Here is an 18,391-nt window from a genome sequence, read left to right on the forward strand (position 1 = left end):
CCCACAGAGGGACCCAGTGAGGCAGTTCTCCTACTCAAGGTAACCTGGAAAATAGCAGAAAGGCTCTGCTCCCCAGGGTTGGAGGGGCGGTGGCCAGAGGGGTGGCCTGCCAGAGCAAAAGAACTTCAGCCTCCTGGAGGCAGCCCCAGGGCACTGGGAGCCGTGGCTCACAGCAGCAGGGGAGTTTCTGAGCTATGCCCTGGGGAGCACTGGGCACAAATTGGGGGAACAGTGGGGGACCTCTGCCAGAGCGTCTATCCCTCAGGGCACACAGTGAGCAGCTTGACCACTGCATTCCAGATCCAGGAAACAGAAGCAGTCAGAGCCCTTAAGCAGGAGCCCCCAGGGCATGAGACCATTGAGCTGAGGGAGGGGAGTGAAGAGAGACTGCAGAGCTCTGTCCTCTGCTCCTGGAACAAGACTCTGGGGCTCAGAACACATTCAGATCCTGATCACAGTCTAGGCTCCCCCCACCTCAGCCCCGTGGCAGATGGGGGTGCATGGTCATTCACAGACCAGGAGGGAAGACAGAGCCTCACATACTGAGATCCTTGTGGGAGTGTCCCAAAAGCTCAGGAAGCACCCCCAAAACAGGCTTAGGCTGGGAAAATGAGCAAGCAAAGAAAAAAGAGGAACACCATTGAGAAATACATTACCTATGGTCCCAAGAAGGATCAATATATTCAGTCTGAAGATGAGGAAACACAAGCTCCTGCATCTAAAGACTCCAAGAAAAAAACAGAAATTGGGATCTGGCTATGACAGAGCTCAAAAAAGACTTTGAAAATCAAATGAGGGAGTTAGAAGAAAAACGGGGAAAAGAAATGAGAGAGATGCAGGAAAAACATGAAAATGAAGTCAGCAGCCTAGTCAAGGAAATCCAAAACCAGCTTAGGTCAAATGGATAAAACAGTTCAAAAAGTTATTGAGGAGAAGAATGCTTTAAAAAGCAAAACTGGCCAGATGGAAAAAGGTAAGAAAAACTCTCTGAGTAAAACAAATCCTTCAGACAAAGAATAGAACTCAGGGAGATTGATGAATTTACTAGAAATCAGGACTCATTACTTCAAAACCAAAAAAATGAAAAATTAGAAGAAAATGTGAAACATCTCATTGAACAAACAACTGATATGGAAAACAGATTTAGGAAAGATAATTTAAAAATTATTGGAATACCTGAAAGTCATGATCAGGAAAAGAGCCTTGACATCATTTTCAAAGAATTACTACAGGAATATTGCCCTGATATCCTAGAAGCAGAGGGCAAAATAGAAATGGAGAGAATCCACCCATCCCCTTGAGAAAGAGATCCCAAAAAGCCAACCCCTAGGAATATTTATAGCCAAGTTCCAGAACTCGCAAGTCAAAGAGAAAATATTACAAGCAGTCAGAAGGACACAATTCAAATACCATGGAGCTGCAGTCAGGATCACACAGGACTTAGCAGCAACTACATTAAAAGCTCATAGGGCTTGGAATATAATATACCAGAAGGCAAAAGAGCTTGGAATGCAACCAAGAATCAACTACCCAGCAAAAATGAATGTCCTCATGGGGCAGCTAAGTGGCGTAGTGGATAAGCACCGGCCTTGGAGTCAGGAGTACCTGGGTTCAAGTCCAGTCTCAGACACTTAATAATTACCTAGCTGTGTGGCCTTGGTGAAAGCCACTTAAACCCACTTGCCTTGCAAAAACCTAAAAAAAAAAATGAACGTCCTCTTCTAGGGGAAAAAGATGGACTTTCAGTGAACCAGGGGACTTTCAAATGTTCCTGTTGGAATGGCCAGAGCTGAACAGGTTTGATCTTCAAATACAGGACTCAGGTGAAGCATGGAGGAGAAGGGGAAAATATGAGGGACTTAATGATGATGAACTGCATGTATTCCTGCATAGAAAAATGACACTGATAATACTCATATGAACTTTCTCGATTAATACAGCAGGTAAAGGAGATTTTATAGATGAAGCACAGGAGAAAGCTGAATTTGAAGATAAAATATTGTGTAAAAATGGAGTCAATAGAAAAAATTGAAATGTAATGGGAGAAAGAAAAAGGAGAGGGGGGAATAGGCCAAGATATTTCATATAGTGGGATTTTTCTTTATTGCAATGAGCTATTGCAGTGATGTGGAGGGGGGTAGGACGGGGGGAGTGGGGGAATCTTTGCTCTCATCGGAGGTGGCTGGGAGAGGAAACGGTGTGTGTGTGTGCTCAATGGGGTGTGGGCATCTGGAGTGGAGTGGGGGGGACAGGGGGAAGGGGGAGATGAGAGTGATGGGAGAGAGGATGGACCATGGGGGGGGGGAGAGTGGTTGGATGTAACACATTTTCTTCTTTGCTTCTTGTGGGGGGCTGGGATTGGATGGCCTGCCCGGGACCATGGCGCCAGGTGGATGCTGGGCCTAGGGGGTGGTAGGGGGGCTCAGGGCCTCTTGGCCCCAGGACCAGGGATCTGTCTGCTGCGCCGCTCAACTACCCTACAGCAGAGTCAGAGTGAGGGGAGAGAGAGGATAATAGTGCATGGTGGTGGAGAGGTAGCAGGGGAGGGAGCTGCAATCAGCAATGGCAAAGGTGGAAAAATATGGAGATGGCTTTTTGGACTTATCGTGGAGAGTGTAATACACCTGCAACTCAGTTGTTGGTGTTGGAACAAAGACTGAAGCACATTTTTTGTTGTTGTTATTTTGGGGGTGGTGCAGGGCAAATGGGGCTGGGTGACCTGCCTGGGGCCACATGGCAGGGTGATGGTTGTGTGTCTGGGTCCGAATTTGGACCCGGGTGCTCCTGGCTCAGGGGCCAGTGCTCTGTCCAACACCCAGCCACCCCTAGTATTATTGCTATTTTATTTTATTTGGGGTCTTTTTTTTTCTTTTTTTCCTTTTTTTGGTTTTTGCGGGGCAGTGGGGTTGGGGTGGCTTGCATGTCACGCATGGGGACGGATGTGGGCTCAGGTGCTCCTGGCTCCGGGGCTAGTGCTCCGTCCATTGCTCCACCTGGCCATACCTACAATTATTACTATTGGGTTTTTTTTATTTTAATTTTTTCTCTCCCCTTTGCTTTATTACTCAAGCGAGTCTATGTTTTTTGGGGGGAGGGGGTATTTTGTTTACTCTTAAACAAGAATATTTTATTAAGGTATAAAAAAATTTCTACAAAATGAGAATAAATATTAAATATTAAGAAATAACAAAAACAAATTTAAAAAGTGAAAATAGTATGCAATGGTCTACATTCAGACTTTGTAGTTTTTCCCCTGAATATGGATGTCATTTTCAATCACAAGTCTTTTATAATTGTCCTTGATCAATGAACTGCTGTGAAGAGCCGTGTCCATCATAGTTGATTATCTCACATTGTTGTGGATAATGTGTATGTGTTCTCTTGGTCAATATTAGTTCATGCAAGTCTTTCCAGGCTTTTCTGAAGTCCAAGTCACTCATGATTTCTTACAAAATAGTATTCTATCACATTATTATATCACAATGTGTTCAGTCATTCCCCAATTGATGGGCATTCCCTCTAATTCAAATTCTTTGTCTCTACAAGAGCTGCTAGAAATCTTTTTGTACGTGTGAGGTTTTTTTTCCCTTTTTTTTATGATCTCTGGAATATAAACCCAGTAGTGATATTGCTGGGTCAAAGGGTATGCAGTTTTATTTCCCTTTGGGCATAATCCAAATAATTCTCCAAAATGGTTGGATTAGTTCATGATTCCACCAGTGCATTAGTGCTCCAATTTCCCCATATCTCCAACACTGATCATTTTTCTTTTACTCAGAGGTGTTTTAATTTGCATTTCTCTAATCAGTGATTTAGAGCATTTTATATGACTTTAATTAGCTTTAATTTCTTCATCTAAGAATTTCCTTTTCATATCCTTTAACCATTCATAAATTGGGAAATGATTTGTATTTTTTATAAATTTGATTGTGTTTTCTCTCTCTCTCTCTCTCTCTATATACATATATATATATATATATATATGTGTGTGTGTGTGTGTGTATATATATATATATATATATATATATATATATATATATTTGTTATACTAGCTTACACTTTTCCAGCAGTTTTTATCAAAGGTGAATTCTTATTGCAGAAACTGAAATCTTTGGTTTTATCAAACAGCAGATTACTATAATCATTTTCTATTGTTTCTTTTGCACCTAATTTTTTTCACTGATCCACCACTCTATTTCTCAGTCAGTACCAAACAGTTTTGATGATTGATGCTTTATATTTCAGAACTGGTATGGCTAGGCCACCTTCTTTTGCATTTTTTTCATTAATTACTTTGATATTCTTGCTCTTTTGTTCATTCATATGAATTTAGTTACTATTTTTCTAACTCAATAAAGTAATTATTTGGAAGTTTCATTGTAATGATACTGAATAAGTAATTTATGTAGTGAGTTTTGTTTCCTTATTACCTTTTCTAATTTCTTGAATTTCTTTTGCTTCTCTCATTGCTAATATTAACATTTCTAGTACAATACTAAAAAATAGTAGTGATAAAAGGTAACCTTATTTCGCACCCTGATTCTTTGAGAAGACTAGTTTATCTCCATGGCATATAATGCTTGCTGATGGTTTTAGATAGATACTTATAATTTATTTTTATGCTCTCTAATGTATTTAAAAGAAATGGATGCTGTATTTTATAAAAAGTTTTTCAGTATCTAGTGAGATAATCATAATGATTTCGGTACATTTTGTTATTGATATGATCAATTATGTTGGTTGTTTTCTTAATTTTTAAACATCCTAGTATAAATCCTGCCTAATCATGGTGTATTATCCTAGTGAAAACTTGCTGTAATTTCTTTGTTAATTTTTTTTTTCAAAAATTTGCATCAATATTCATTAGGGAGATTGGTCTGTGATTTTCTTTGTCTCTTTTGATTCTTCTGATTTAGGTATCAGTATCATATTAGTATTGTAAAAGGAATTTGGCCGAACTTCTATTTTTTCAAAAAGTTTTTATAGAATTGGAATTAATTGTTCTATAAATTCATCTGGAGATTTTTTTCTTAGGGAGTTAACTGATGCCTTGTTCAGTTTCCTTTTCTGAAATGGAGTTTATGTTTTTCATATATATATATGTATATATATATATATATATATATATATATATATATATATATATATATAATTTCCTCTTCTGTTAATTCAGGCAATTTTTAGTTTTGTAAATATTCATCCATTTCACTTAGATTGTCAGATTTATTGGCATACAGTTGGGCAAAATAGCACTGAATTATTACTTTAATTTCCTTTTCATTGGTGGTAAATTCATCCTTTTCATTTTTGATACTGGTCATTTGGGTTTTTTTCTTTTTTAAATTTAATTAACCAGAGGTTTATTTTTTTTCATAAGACTATCTTTTAGTCTTATACTGGTATAAGACTAAGACTAGTATACTGGTATACTATAATTTGTTCTTTTTCTAACTTTTTAGTGCATGTGCAATTCATTGATCTCTTTATTTTATTCAAGCCTTTAGAAAGATAAAGTATCCCCTAATAACTACTTTGATTGCTTCTCATAATTTTTCATTATTGACATTGTCTTGGATGAAATTATTATTTCTATAAGTTATTGTTTAATCCATTCATTCTTTAAAACTAGGTTCTTTAGTTTCCAATAAATTTTTAATCTATTTTTCCATTGCCCTTTTATATATATATATATATATATATATATCATATAATATTATATATACATTATATATATAATCAGTTCTTGATTGTTTTCTTATTAGATTTATCTAATTCTGAGTAAGGGAGGTTGAGATCCCCCTCTAGTATAGTTCTGCTGTCTATGTCCAACTTTTAACTCATCTAGCTTCTCCTCTAAGAATTTGGATGCTTTTGTCACTTAGTGTATATATGTTTAGTATTGATATTACTTCATTGTCTGTGGTATTTTTAGAAAGATGTAGTTTCTTTTTTTATCTCTTTTAATTTTTGCTTTTACTTGGTCTAAGTATAGGTTTTATACCCCCTGTTTTTTTTAACTTTAGCTGAAGCATAATATATTCTCTGTGTGTATCTCTATGCTTCATTTGTGTTTCTTATAATTAACATATTATAGGATTCTGGATTTTAATCCATTCTTTTATTTGCTTCCATTTTATGGGAGAGTTCATCCCATTCACTTTTACAGTTATGACTACCAACTCTATTACTTTCCATCCTATCCTAGTTCTCTCTCCCTTCACTGTATCCCTCCTTACCAGTGTTTCACTGTTGACTACCACTTCCCTCAATCAGTTCCCCCTTTCTTTTCTTCCTCCTTTTCCCTCCTAGTTTTGTCTTCCCTTCTATCAGCCTTTTCTTTCCCCTTTCCCCTCCTACTTCCCTGTAATTAAAATAAATTGCTTAACCCAATGGAGAATTTTTTTCCTTTTTTTAGCCAAATCTGTTGAAAGTACAATTCACTCAAAGCTCACACTCTTCCTTCTTTACTTTAAATAGGTCCTTTGTGCCTCTTCATATGATATTTTACCCTATTCTGTCTCTTCCTTCTTCTCCCAGTATAATCCCTTTTTCCCCCATGTTTTAATTCTTTAATACCTGTCTTATACCCATACCCTCTGAGTTTACTCCGTTCAACTATCCTAATAGAAATACAGTTCTCCAGAGTTATGTGTCATCACATTATTATCAATTTATACTAACATCTTCTAAGTATAGTCCTTTCAACTGTCTTTATAGAAATAAAATTCTCAGGAATTAAAATCTGTCAACATTCTTATTGACTAGCATTTTTTTCCTTTCCATTTACCCTTTTGTGCATTTTTTGAGCCTTATATTTGAAGATCAAATTTTCTTTCTAGTTCTAGTCTTTTTTCAGGTAAATTTGAAAATCCCTTTTCATTAGTTGTTGATTATTGGTTGTAATCCAAGCTCCTTTGCCCTCCTAGCTTCTCTCTGCCATCTTGGCTTCACCCAGGAAGTCACCTCAAAGTTTTTCATTTTATTAATTAGCCTGTCTTAGTAAACCTGAGTTTCTCAGATGCTTGATAGGCTGCAGCCTTAAAGGTATTTTTGCCATTGGAAAGATGTAAAAGGCTCAGGGAGGAATTTTGACCTTTTTTGATTTTGATCAGTTTCACAGGTTTTCCATTTCCTTTTTGCAACTAATTCAGGAAATTTTTCCCAGGGCCCCAGGACTTTAAATTCTATCTAAACTTTTAATTTCCTTCTATCTGCAAGACACTGTTCAACAATAGATATCTCTAGCCCTTGAGCCTGCTTGGCTTCCTGCATTAGAAGCTCTGCCACACCTAACCCTTAATTGGCTGTCCCTTTTCTGCCACTACTACCATAACTGATTATCCAATCCTGACACCTGTGCCCTCTTTTTCTTTTAATTCCTATCAGTCATACATTTCAATACCAACAAATTTGAGTTTTCTAGGCTTTGAGGGAAAAATAACATTCAAATTAAGAAATACCACACCAGGAGTAAGATAATTAGAAATTTTTATAAGAAAACTACTCAATACTAGACTGGTGACAGCCATGTCTTTCTGATTTAATATTTAACTAAAGCTCTTTATATGTGGATTGACCCCCTGTAGGCTTGGGTTAGAAATCCTAAAGAGAATTGATATATTTAAAGCTCAGAATAACCATTGCCAATATGGAATTTACCTATCAGAGTGTTTTGGATTGGGTCCACTGGAACATCCCACAATCCCAGGCTTATATTCAGACAATTAGGAAACTTCATAATTGGAAGGTATTTGGTGAATCACTCACATGCCCACATAATTATTAGTTATATGATTTCTCCAGTTTGACCAAGGGCTTATGAACAGGTTTTGATGATGTTTCCATCACTTCAAAAAAGATGCAAATACTGGTGTCTGTTTTGTCAGTTTAAAGGTAAAGAGGAAAGATGGGACAAATAATTGGTTGCCAAGCTGCTAAAGAAAATCTGCATTCTATATTAGATAGTAGACTGATGCCATCCAATGTATTTATTCCCTATATCAGTCTATTTGGAGGGATAATTAGCTAGTCTGGACATCGTTAGTAAGACTCCCAGATTAAAGAGTGTATATGTATAGATAGATAGATAGATAGATATAGATATATAGATATAGATATAGATAGATATATATTAATGAAGAACTTATTGGTATTTGTAAGCCATATATAAACTGTACTACAAATTAAGAAAAATTTAATAAACACATCAAAACGTATATGTCAAAATGAGTGATGTTTTTCAGCATGTTTCCTTTGAAGGATATCAGTTTATTCTAAAAATGCTGCTGTTGATCAAAAAGGATTAGGAACTTTGCATTTTGGAATTATCTTCTGTTTATAAACCACTCAAGAAAACTAATTTCATACATGACCACATTTTGTACCCCCAAAATGATATTTTTTTAATTTTATTTATTTAAAGCAATGGGTTTAAGAGCAACTTGCCCAAGGTCACACTGCTAGGCAGTTATTAAGAGTCTGAGGCCAGATTTGAACAAAGGTCCTCCCAACTCCAGGGCTAATGCTCTGTGCTATCTAGCTGCCCCCAAAAATTATTTCAAAGTATCAACCTGTAAGGAAATAACACTTATCTTACTATCATTAGAGGTCTGTTGACGACAGTCTCCTTTGGTCTAAGTCTGGAAAACATTCCCTTGAATGGGAAAAGGGGGCTCCTGAATAATATATGTGTTCAGAAACTTCAGGGATTCCTTATTTCCTACATAATAAATTCTGAATATCAAAAATTGGTTTTTGGGCCATCCCTGATCTGGTTCTACCTTTCTAATTTTGTGTTCTGCCTTTCTGAGTTTATGAGATGTCCACTACTTAGACCAGGTCTGACTCAGGTCAATTCACTAGTTAGACATTAGTAAAAAGAAATCCACTTAATAATAGCATGGAAAGATTACCACTTTGAGCTTCAGTCCCTTGGACAAGTCAAGATACAAGGATGGCTTCCTTAACTTTACAGAAAAAAATTAACCCAGCCTATGTGGCTGGGTTCTTTGTATATGTTTTTCTCACTTTAGGTATCTACAAGAAGGAGGGGGATCATGGATGGGGGACAGTGCTGGAGTAGCAGTAGCAGCCTACATTGGCTAATGTGCTGCATCCCTTATTAGACCTTTAGAAAATTATTATGAATTAATCCAAAATTATCCAAAGAGGTAGTGTAATATGTGACTGTATATTTTAATGATAATATATTTAATTTACCAATCAATTGTCCTATCCATGTTTCTCTGGCATCTGTAAGGAATAACCTTCCTTAAAAACTTCAGTACAACCCTAACAGCAACATGGGGGTGATGATCAACCTTAATGGACTTGCTCATTCCATCAGTGCAACAATCAGGCACAATTTTGGGGTATCTGTGATAGAGAATACTATCTGTATCCAGAGAAAGAATTTTGGAGTTTGAACAAAGACCAAAGACTATTACCTTTAATTTAAAAAAAAAATTGTTATCTTATGTAATTTTGCTATATCTTATTCTTTATTTTTCCTAAAAGATATGATTTCTCTCTCATCACATTCAACTTTAGATCAGTGTATACCATAGAAACAACGTAATGACTAACAGACTGACTTCTGTGGGGGCTGGGGGGGAGGGAAGCAAGATTGGGGGAAAATTGTAAAATTCAAAATAAATAAATAAGTTAAAAAAAAAACTGCAGCAAACACAGTGGTCAACAGAAGTTGCCTAACCTGTAATTGTTCCTGCTACTTTTATTTTGCTTGACTTTTGTTCTAGAAGAGGACATCAGGGAAGTGATGCCATAACATACAGGTGAATTGGATCTAAGTGAGGGAGAGCTGTGTGAAGTCACCAACCTCACTTTCTCAAACTCCAGAGCCTTCTGGTTACATGGCCAGGTACTATCCAGGTGGGCCTAGATGCAGTGGGAGACTGACCTTTTCAAGCTAAAATCTTTAACTGGTCTCAGTTTGACTGAGGCCACAAAGATTCAAATGAATCTGTTCAAAGTGACCAAACAAGGGGCAGCTAGGTGGCGCAGTGGATAGAGCACTGGCCTTGGAGTCAGGAATACCTGAGTTCAGATCCAGCCTCAGACACTTAATAATTACCTAGCTGTGTGGCCTTGGGCAAGCCACTTAACCCCATTGCCTTGGAAAAAAAAATCAAAGTGACCAGACAGAGTCTAAACCAAGAGATGATGAAATATAATTTTGAATTATTGAAAAATTGTAGGAAAATATATGGCTTCTTGGGGTGGCTAGGTGGCACAGTGGATAAAGCACCAGCCCTGGAGTCAGGAATACCTGGGTTCAAATCCGGTCTCAGACACTTAATAATTACCTAGCTGTGAGGCCTTGGGCAAGACACTTAACCCCATTTGCCTTGCAAAAACCTAAAAAAAAAGAAAAGAAAATATATCGCTTCTCCAACATTTCACATCTGGAATTTCCCTTCTCAACCAATGAACCTCTGCATATTCAGAGAATGTAGTCATTTAACTCTGGCTACTTAGGATTTTATATACATAGCAAACATTAAAAGAAACTAGTTAAGTACTCTTAAATTCTGCCCAGTCATCTCCCAAAATTACTTCCACCTGCCCTCCCCAAGTGCCCACATATCCCATTTCTGGATCAGGGTTAAAGGAAAATACCTGAATGAGCACAGGATCCCAACTCTGAATCTCATTTAAGATAATTTAAACAGTATAAGAGCTGCACAGGGAGAGAGAAAAAGCCAAGGTCCTAAACCTGACTACATACAGTCACACCTACTGGAAGAAGCTTTTCTTTGTCATTCATTTCAGTACAGTACAGTACTCTGAGACTGCCTCCTGTTTAGCCTGTATATTTATAACTACTTGTCTCCTTCCCCCCCCAATAAAGTCTATGTCTCTAATGTGCCCTTTCTTTGAACCTCTTTGTATTCCTAGTACAGGGTCTGATATGCAGTATGAACTTAGTGAATGCTTGTGGACTGATTGGTCTGTTGGGAGATTCCTTTTTTGCCATAGGAAGTAGGAAGGAAGCTGACAGGATTCAGAGATGGAGACTTGGAATAAAGTTAGAATTAGCTAAAGAATCCCATGATTCATGCTATTCATCCCATTCATTCATCCATTCAAATCAGTAAATATTTGTGAAATACTTGTTATGTGCAAGGTGCTGTGCTCAACATGGGAAATACCAGAAATAAAAGTCAGTCCCTGCTCTCGAGCTCACAATCTAATCCTTTTAAGGGTTAAGGTGGAATGAACAGTATGGATCAGAACAGTATGGAAAGAACTACTAGGAAAAGTAAACTACAGTAAAGGAGTCATGCTAAACTCAAATAGAAATGGATCCCTACTTGCACACATTGATTTAGAAAACCAGAAATTAACATTACCTATGATGTATTTTTATTTTGTTAAACTTTTCCCACTATACATTTTAATCTTATTTGGACTACACTCCAGGAATTTTTCTGGGCTCTGGCAGCGGTGGAGCATGAGTTTAACACCTCCACTGTATATGACTCCAGGATCAGTTTAGGAATGACATGACATCCAAGGAACATATTTTGGAAAGCACCTTCCTTATCTAGGCATTCGAAAACCAAGAGGACTAAAAAGTTCCATGGTGGAGAGAGTGTGCAACCTAGAGCCAGAGGAGATAATTAATGGCCTTGTAGCCAAGGAAAAAAACTGATCTTGTAAATAATGATAATCCCACCTACGGCAACCTGATTGTGCTTTGAGCACATGAAACTTGGTCTAGCATTCAATCTAAATAAAGCTGAAATTAGAAAAAGAAACTGAGAATTCCATAAACTAAGTCAACCAGACCAATCTATAGTTAAGAAATTCATTCTTTGTAAACTTGTCTTTTTGTATTTTTAGTTCCTTTTCCTTTCAACTCAATTTATTTTGGAAAAATTCCAAATGTGTTTCTGTTGAAACACACCTAGATTTGAATAGAGAGGAAGATCAGAGTACCATGAGAAACTGCATAAATATATGGTAGTGACCTAGTCCTAGTTCCATATATCAGAAAAAAATTGATAGAGCTAAGGCAGACAGAAAAGTCAAAGTTTAGGATAAAGTGAGTCCAGGATCCAGATGAGTGAGTTGATTCCATCCTGCCTTTGATTTTCTTTTTTTTTTCCTAACTAGAATTGGGTCTGAATTATTTTGGCCTAGATCCAAAAATTAAAAATTAAATCCATACTCAAACAACTAAGTTTTGTTACTGCTAAAAAATATTAAAATGAATGTGCTGCTGGTGCTTATGAGAATTCCATAAGAGAAGTTTGAGAAGTTTTAAAAGTAATGCTGCTCAAGGAGGCTAGGTGACATAGTGGATAAAGCACCAGCCCTAGAGTCAGGAGTACCTGGGTTCAAATTCGGTCTCAGACACTTAATAATTACCTAGCTGTGTGGCCTTGGGCAAGCCACTTAACCCCATTTGCCTTGCAAAAAAAAGCTTAAAAAAAATTAAGTCTACTAGAAAATCACAGGCAACAGACATGATTATCATAAAGGAGAAAATTATGGCAAAGGCTTGAGCAGGGCAATCCCTGATCAGTGACATCCTCCCTTCCCCATGGTGTACTTGATAAAATTACAGAATATAAATCTTTGTCAAAAGAGTTCTCTCCCATCTAGCTGGACCCATGATAATAGATTTAACACTGAAAAAGACCATGATAATATTTTAATAGCATTTTAAGTTTTTCATAACATCTTACATTATCTCATATGATACAACAACCCTATAAAATAGATAATTCCCATTTTATGGATGAGAAAACTGAGACTCACAAAGACGTGACTTGTCCAGAGTTAATCACACAAATAATAAATGTTATTATAAGAGCCAGGATCCAAATTAATGTCTTTGTCAGAAGTTAGACACCATTCTTGATTAGCTTTCTAGAATCATGGTTGTATGTTGTGTTGATCAAGGTGTTTTCCATCTAAACTAATTAGAGGGAAACTAGAAATCTCAGGTCACAGTATATTTCATTTTCCTACTACTCTTGTTCAGTTGTTTCAGTCATGACTGACTTGTGACCACATTTGGGGGTTTTGGGGGGCAAACATTCTAGGCTGGTTTGCCATTTCAGTCTACAGTTTATTTGGCAGATAAGAAAACTGAGGCAAATAGGGTTAAGTGACTTGTTACTCAACCTCAGTGTTCTCATTTGTAAAATAAGAATAGAGAATAAAATGTGTCCTGTTTGCCTCACAAGTTACATAACATGTGAACGTATAAAACCAGGGTTGGGGGTTTGGGAGGAGGATTTGCTTTCTACCACCCCAGATCAGTTGATATAATGACAGATAAATAATTTGTTATCCCTTTCTGTGAATGAATCAGAAGTAATACTATTGGCCAATCAGGCTAAAAATTGAACTTGCCCCTGGAGGCTTTAAATAACTGAATATGACAGCTGTTTAAGAGTTTGAATCATTCTAGTCCAAAAAAACTGTGCAGTATGCTCTTGCAAGATGGAGAGAATTTATCCCCCTTCATTCCATCAGCCTTGGTACCATGGTTGTAATGAAATTACTCACCTAGGAGACCTTTGTCCTGTGGTTGCAGTTATTTCAAGAATGTATAATTCAATTAATGTTTTGTTTGAAGGAAGACACATAACTCTCTCCCAGCAGAGAGACTTTGTCATTTAAAGCTGGAAGCAGCTTCAAGGAACCTGACCTCTGCCAGCAAAGAAGAGAACTGGTTATAACGGGAGAGAGAAAGAAGTATTCCTGGCAGTCAAGAGCAGGTGAGAGAGAGAGGAGAGCAGGACCCTGTGAGTTCAATTAAATAACCTAACCTGGATAAATGCAATGTCCAAGGGGAAAACTCATGAGGACAGTCTGATGAGAATCAGAATACCAAGTCTGTGCACTCCTGGAGTGGAAATGATTTGGCTGTGTGTGTGTGTGTGTGTGTTTGTGTTTGTGCACCTCATGATCATTGTACTCAAAGTCTGTGCCCAGTGTTCCATAGACAATTTTTATTTGTAGAAGAGTGTGCCCCATATCAATCAAGGAAATGTTTTGTAGCTACTTTGTTGTTAGTAGTTTTTCATTGTGTTCAATTCTTCATGACCCCATTTGGGGTTTTCTTGACAAGAATACTGGGGTGTGGGGGCAGCTAGGTGGTCCAGTGGCTAGATCACCAGCCCTGGAGTCAAAGTACCTGAATTCAAATCCGGCCTCAGACACTTAATAATTACCTAGCTGTGTGGCCTTGGGCAAGCCACTTAACCCATTGCCTTGCAAAAACTAAAAAAAAAAAAAAAAATACTGGAGTGGTTTGCCATTTCTTTCTCCAACTCATTTTACAGATGAGGAAACTGAGGCAAACAGGGTTAAGTGACTTGCCCAAGGTCACACAACTACAAATCTGAGACCAGAATTGAACATGGGAAGATGAGTCTTCCTGACTCCAGACCTGATACTCTTACCTACTGTGCCACCTGACTCCCCATTCTTCCTATACTATCTTACTAAATATCTTTATTTTCAGTTAATTGTGACTCCTGACTGTTAAAGGCAACCAGATTACTGGAGGCTCACAAGCTATAATAGTAGAAACTCAGACTTATAAGGTACCCTAAAATCTGAGAACTCAAAAACCCAAATCATAAAGTTGTCAGTGTCAAATGTAGGGGAATGGATACAAAAGTACTTTGTAAAATACTTAACTGTGAAGAATTAGGGGGAAGAAGAAGCTAAAATGAGCAATAGGATGGAAAACGAGACTCTAGGCCTAGCTGCACCATTACTGACCTCTGCAGTTGATTTGAGTCAAGTTGTTCTCTACCTCCCTAAACCTGAATTCAGAAAAGAACATGGAATTTCAAAATGTCAGGTTTTATCTGCACATGTTCCAACATTATTATTAGTTATTTGGGATATGAAGCAAGTGGGATAAAAATATGCACAGGAACTTACCTTACCCATACACAGAACAAAACAAATGAAGGGAAGAGACTTGGATACAATCATCCTCCTGGCTGCTAAGCCTATTAGTATCAGGAAGTCTATATTGCTGATAAACAGTTTTAAAATGCATATTATTATAGTAGGACGATTTCAAAAATCCTGACTGCCAGGAATAGTACTCTTTCCAGTTATAACCAGTTCTCTTCTTTGCTGACAGAGGTCAGGTTCCTTGAAGCTGTTTCCCGACTAAGTCTCTCTGCAGGGGGAGAGTTATGTGTCTTCCTTCAAACTCCCTTAGTAGGATGTTTATTATCATAGATCTCCAGCAGTGGAGTTACGTTCCCTGAATTCTATTTCTCATGGACTTTTATTAGGCCTAAAGCCCTAATAGATTAGTAACTTTTATCAATATGATGTAGCAGAAAAAGCACAATTCACAGAGGACTTTATATCAGAATTCATCTGTTTTACTTCATGTGTGATCAAGTTTCTTCATCTCTCTAATGACAAAGTTGAATTAAATCATCTTTAAAATTCCTTCTACCTATAAATCTTGTGATCCTAAATTTTGAGGGTTTTTTCCCCTTTCTAGTCAAAATGTTATTCATGAGCAACTAATTGGAAATTTTATTGGGAATTCCCAATGAGGAAATGAATGTACCAAGGTAGGTAGATTAGTGCTACTCTTCAACTTGTTGTTTTAGAGAACTGCTTGGGATACTGTGGAATTAAGAGACTTGCCAGAGCCATACAACTAGATATCCAAAGGCAGGACTTGAACTAAGGTCTTTTTGAATATGAGTCTGACTTAATATTCATGAAGCCTAGTAGCCTCTCAGAGTATACATATACTACAAGTGAAAGTGAACCAGAATCACCATTAAGAAAGAATAATTAGTATGAAAGTCAGGCTGAAAGATGGAGCAGATTCCAGTTGAGGGCTATAAAAAATATTGAATGAAATGTGTTTTTCTGAAATTTAAACATATAGTATTCATTAGAAACACAGTATGAGATAGAGGATTAAGATCCGCCCTAAGTCAAGAAGGCTTCAAGAATTGCCTTTGATAACATCCTGACTATGTATTGAAGACACACCATCTTTCCTGTCATCCTGTCCCAGAATCTTGATTTATCTTCGACTCCTTGCTCCTACTCGTCCTGCATATCTAATCATTTTCCAAATCTCAATATTTTTGCTTTTACTGTATCTCACGTATCCATGCCCATTTTTCTATTCACATAACTACTTCCCTTATTTCAGACTCTCATTCACCTCTCACCTGGACTATTGCATTAGCCTTGTAATTGGTTTTCAGTCTCATAATCTTTCCCTACTCCAACTCATCATCCACATACTGCCAAAGTATTTCTCCTAAAGGGCAGGTCTGACCGTGTCATTTCCTTATTCAGTAGTTCTCTATCACTTCAAGGATTAAATTTAAATACCCCTATTTGGCATTTAAAGACCTTAATCCCTAACCTACATTTCCAGCATTATTTCACAGTGCTTCCCTTGTTCACTAGGTAGAGCCAAACTGGTCACCTTATTGAATGTCACTTACATGGAGTCATTCCAGTCCCCTTAAGCTGCTAGTGATTCTCCCTCTTATACCCATTTACCTTGTGTGTATGTGTGTGTATATATATATATATATATATATATATATATATGTATATGTATATGTATATATATACATATATATATAATATGTATGTGTATGTGTGTGTGAAATGGAGTGGGTCACACATGCTAAGCAACCCTGGCTTTGAGATCATAACAAACTGATTCAGTTCTGAGTATGCCTAATTCTTAACAGAGTGGAACAAACTCATCTTGCACTCTGTGCCTCCTTCTGTTCCCTGTAAAGAGCCTCTGGGAAAAGCTCTTAGATTTGTTTAAGATTTCCCCAGAATAAATTAATAGAGTCTCTTCTAGAAACATAATATATAAAACAGATGAGGTATAGGGCAGCTATTTCCTATACCACAAAAGAAATGCTTAAAATACAAATGACTCATAAGTGTACATTGACATCTGCCTAAAGCATGACTCAGTAACCCAAGGCTCTTATACTCTTCTGGAAACACTTAAAACTTAAAACACTGAAATTCAAAACACTTTATAAGACGGTGAACACAGAAAACCATCTTCATTTTAGCCCTGCCCTGCCCAAGCAATTCAATAAAACCTGTCTATTCTGACAAGTTTGACTTGGGCTTATTCTCCTGACAGTGGTCATCTCCAAAAAACTGGAAATCACTTCCTACTGGGCAAATAGTTTCTTGGTCCAGAAGCTTGGTCTTCTCAAAATAACAAGTTGTTGCCAAGCTAGAAATAGTTTGGTAATTTGTATTCAAGGAAAAAAGCATAAAACAGAAAAAGCAGCTGGGATCCTAAGGGCTGGTTTTGGATTCACCCAGACAGATTACATGTTGTTCTTGTCATAAACAAGTAGCTACCATCTCTGCAAAGGAAAGAAGAAAATGCCCCTTCCCTACCGGCATTGCCAATGGAAATCCAAAGGAGAGACTCAGAGTCTTAACACACTTTACAGATGAGAAGAGAAAGAGTTACTATAGAAATTGCCTTTCTTTTTTGTGTGTTTTTTTTTGTTTTTTTGCAAGGCAATGGGATTAAGTGACTTGCCCAAGGTCACACAGCTAGGTAATTATTATTGTCTGAGACTGGATAATTGCCTTTCCTTTTAAAGTTTACTGAGTACTGTACATTGCTCTTCCTGAGACCAGCCCTCTTGGGGACTGCCATCACAGGGACCAAGATACCAGAAAGAGGGGATGCATCCCAAGGTGAAAGTCCTTCACTGTAGATGTGCCAGTAGAAAGGAGCCAGTGCACATGCTCATGCTTATCATTCAGTGATATTTTGTATATAGTAAATATATTTATATTTTTATGTCATCATCCCTACTGGATTGTAAGATCCTAAAAGGCAGGAACTGATCTGTATACCAAGTGCCTAGCAGAGTGTCTGGCAGCACATGGTATTTAGTAAATGCTGATTGATTGATTGATTGATTATAAGTAACTTTCCAAGACTATATAACATGCAGAGCAGCTGCCATTTTTCAATGGGAGAGATTGTTCTCCAGGTTTCCATTACAGTGAGGAGAGAAGACAAATTTAGCAAAGGGATGGGGGCACAGGATCAGGAAGAACTTCCCTCTAAGAGGAAGTTGCTCCTAAATTCATCTTTGCAGGAATATGAGAATTCTGAAAAGTCAAAGGAGAAAGTATAGTAAAAGTATAGAGGACAACTTTACTCATGTATGGAGGTGGGAGATGAAATGTTTGAGTTTTGAGATCAGCTAGCAGTAATCACATTTGGCTGGAATGTAGAAAGAATAAAGGAGAATAATGTGAAAGACTAAAAAGACATATTAAAGACCAAATATTGAAGAATTTTTATATTTTATCCTACAGCTAACAGTTATTGAGGGTTTTTGAG

General features: G+C 37.3%; 1 protein-coding gene across 15 annotated transcripts in view; it reads left to right on the forward strand.

Moving 5' to 3' along the window:
* RUSC2 (RUN and SH3 domain containing 2) overlaps nucleotides 1-18,391 on the forward strand; it is a 113,177-nt gene that overhangs the window by 24,305 nt on the left and 70,481 nt on the right. For 8 of the 15 annotated variants that reach the window (XM_074196174.1, XM_074196173.1, XM_074196156.1 and 5 more), the window contains one exon: nucleotides 9,759-13,754. The exons of 2 other annotated variants lie outside the window; for them this stretch is intronic. The gene's annotated coding sequence lies outside the window, so the exon portion shown is untranslated. The remainder of the gene's footprint in view (nucleotides 1-9,758; nucleotides 13,755-18,391) is intronic. 5 more of the 15 variants (XM_074196160.1, XM_074196158.1, XM_074196163.1 and 2 more) reach the window with 5 other exon arrangements.

This window comes from Macrotis lagotis, chromosome 8, assembly GCF_037893015.1.
Source record: "Macrotis lagotis isolate mMagLag1 chromosome 8, bilby.v1.9.chrom.fasta, whole genome shotgun sequence".
NCBI classification, from domain to species: domain Eukaryota; kingdom Metazoa; phylum Chordata; class Mammalia; order Peramelemorphia; family Peramelidae; genus Macrotis; species Macrotis lagotis.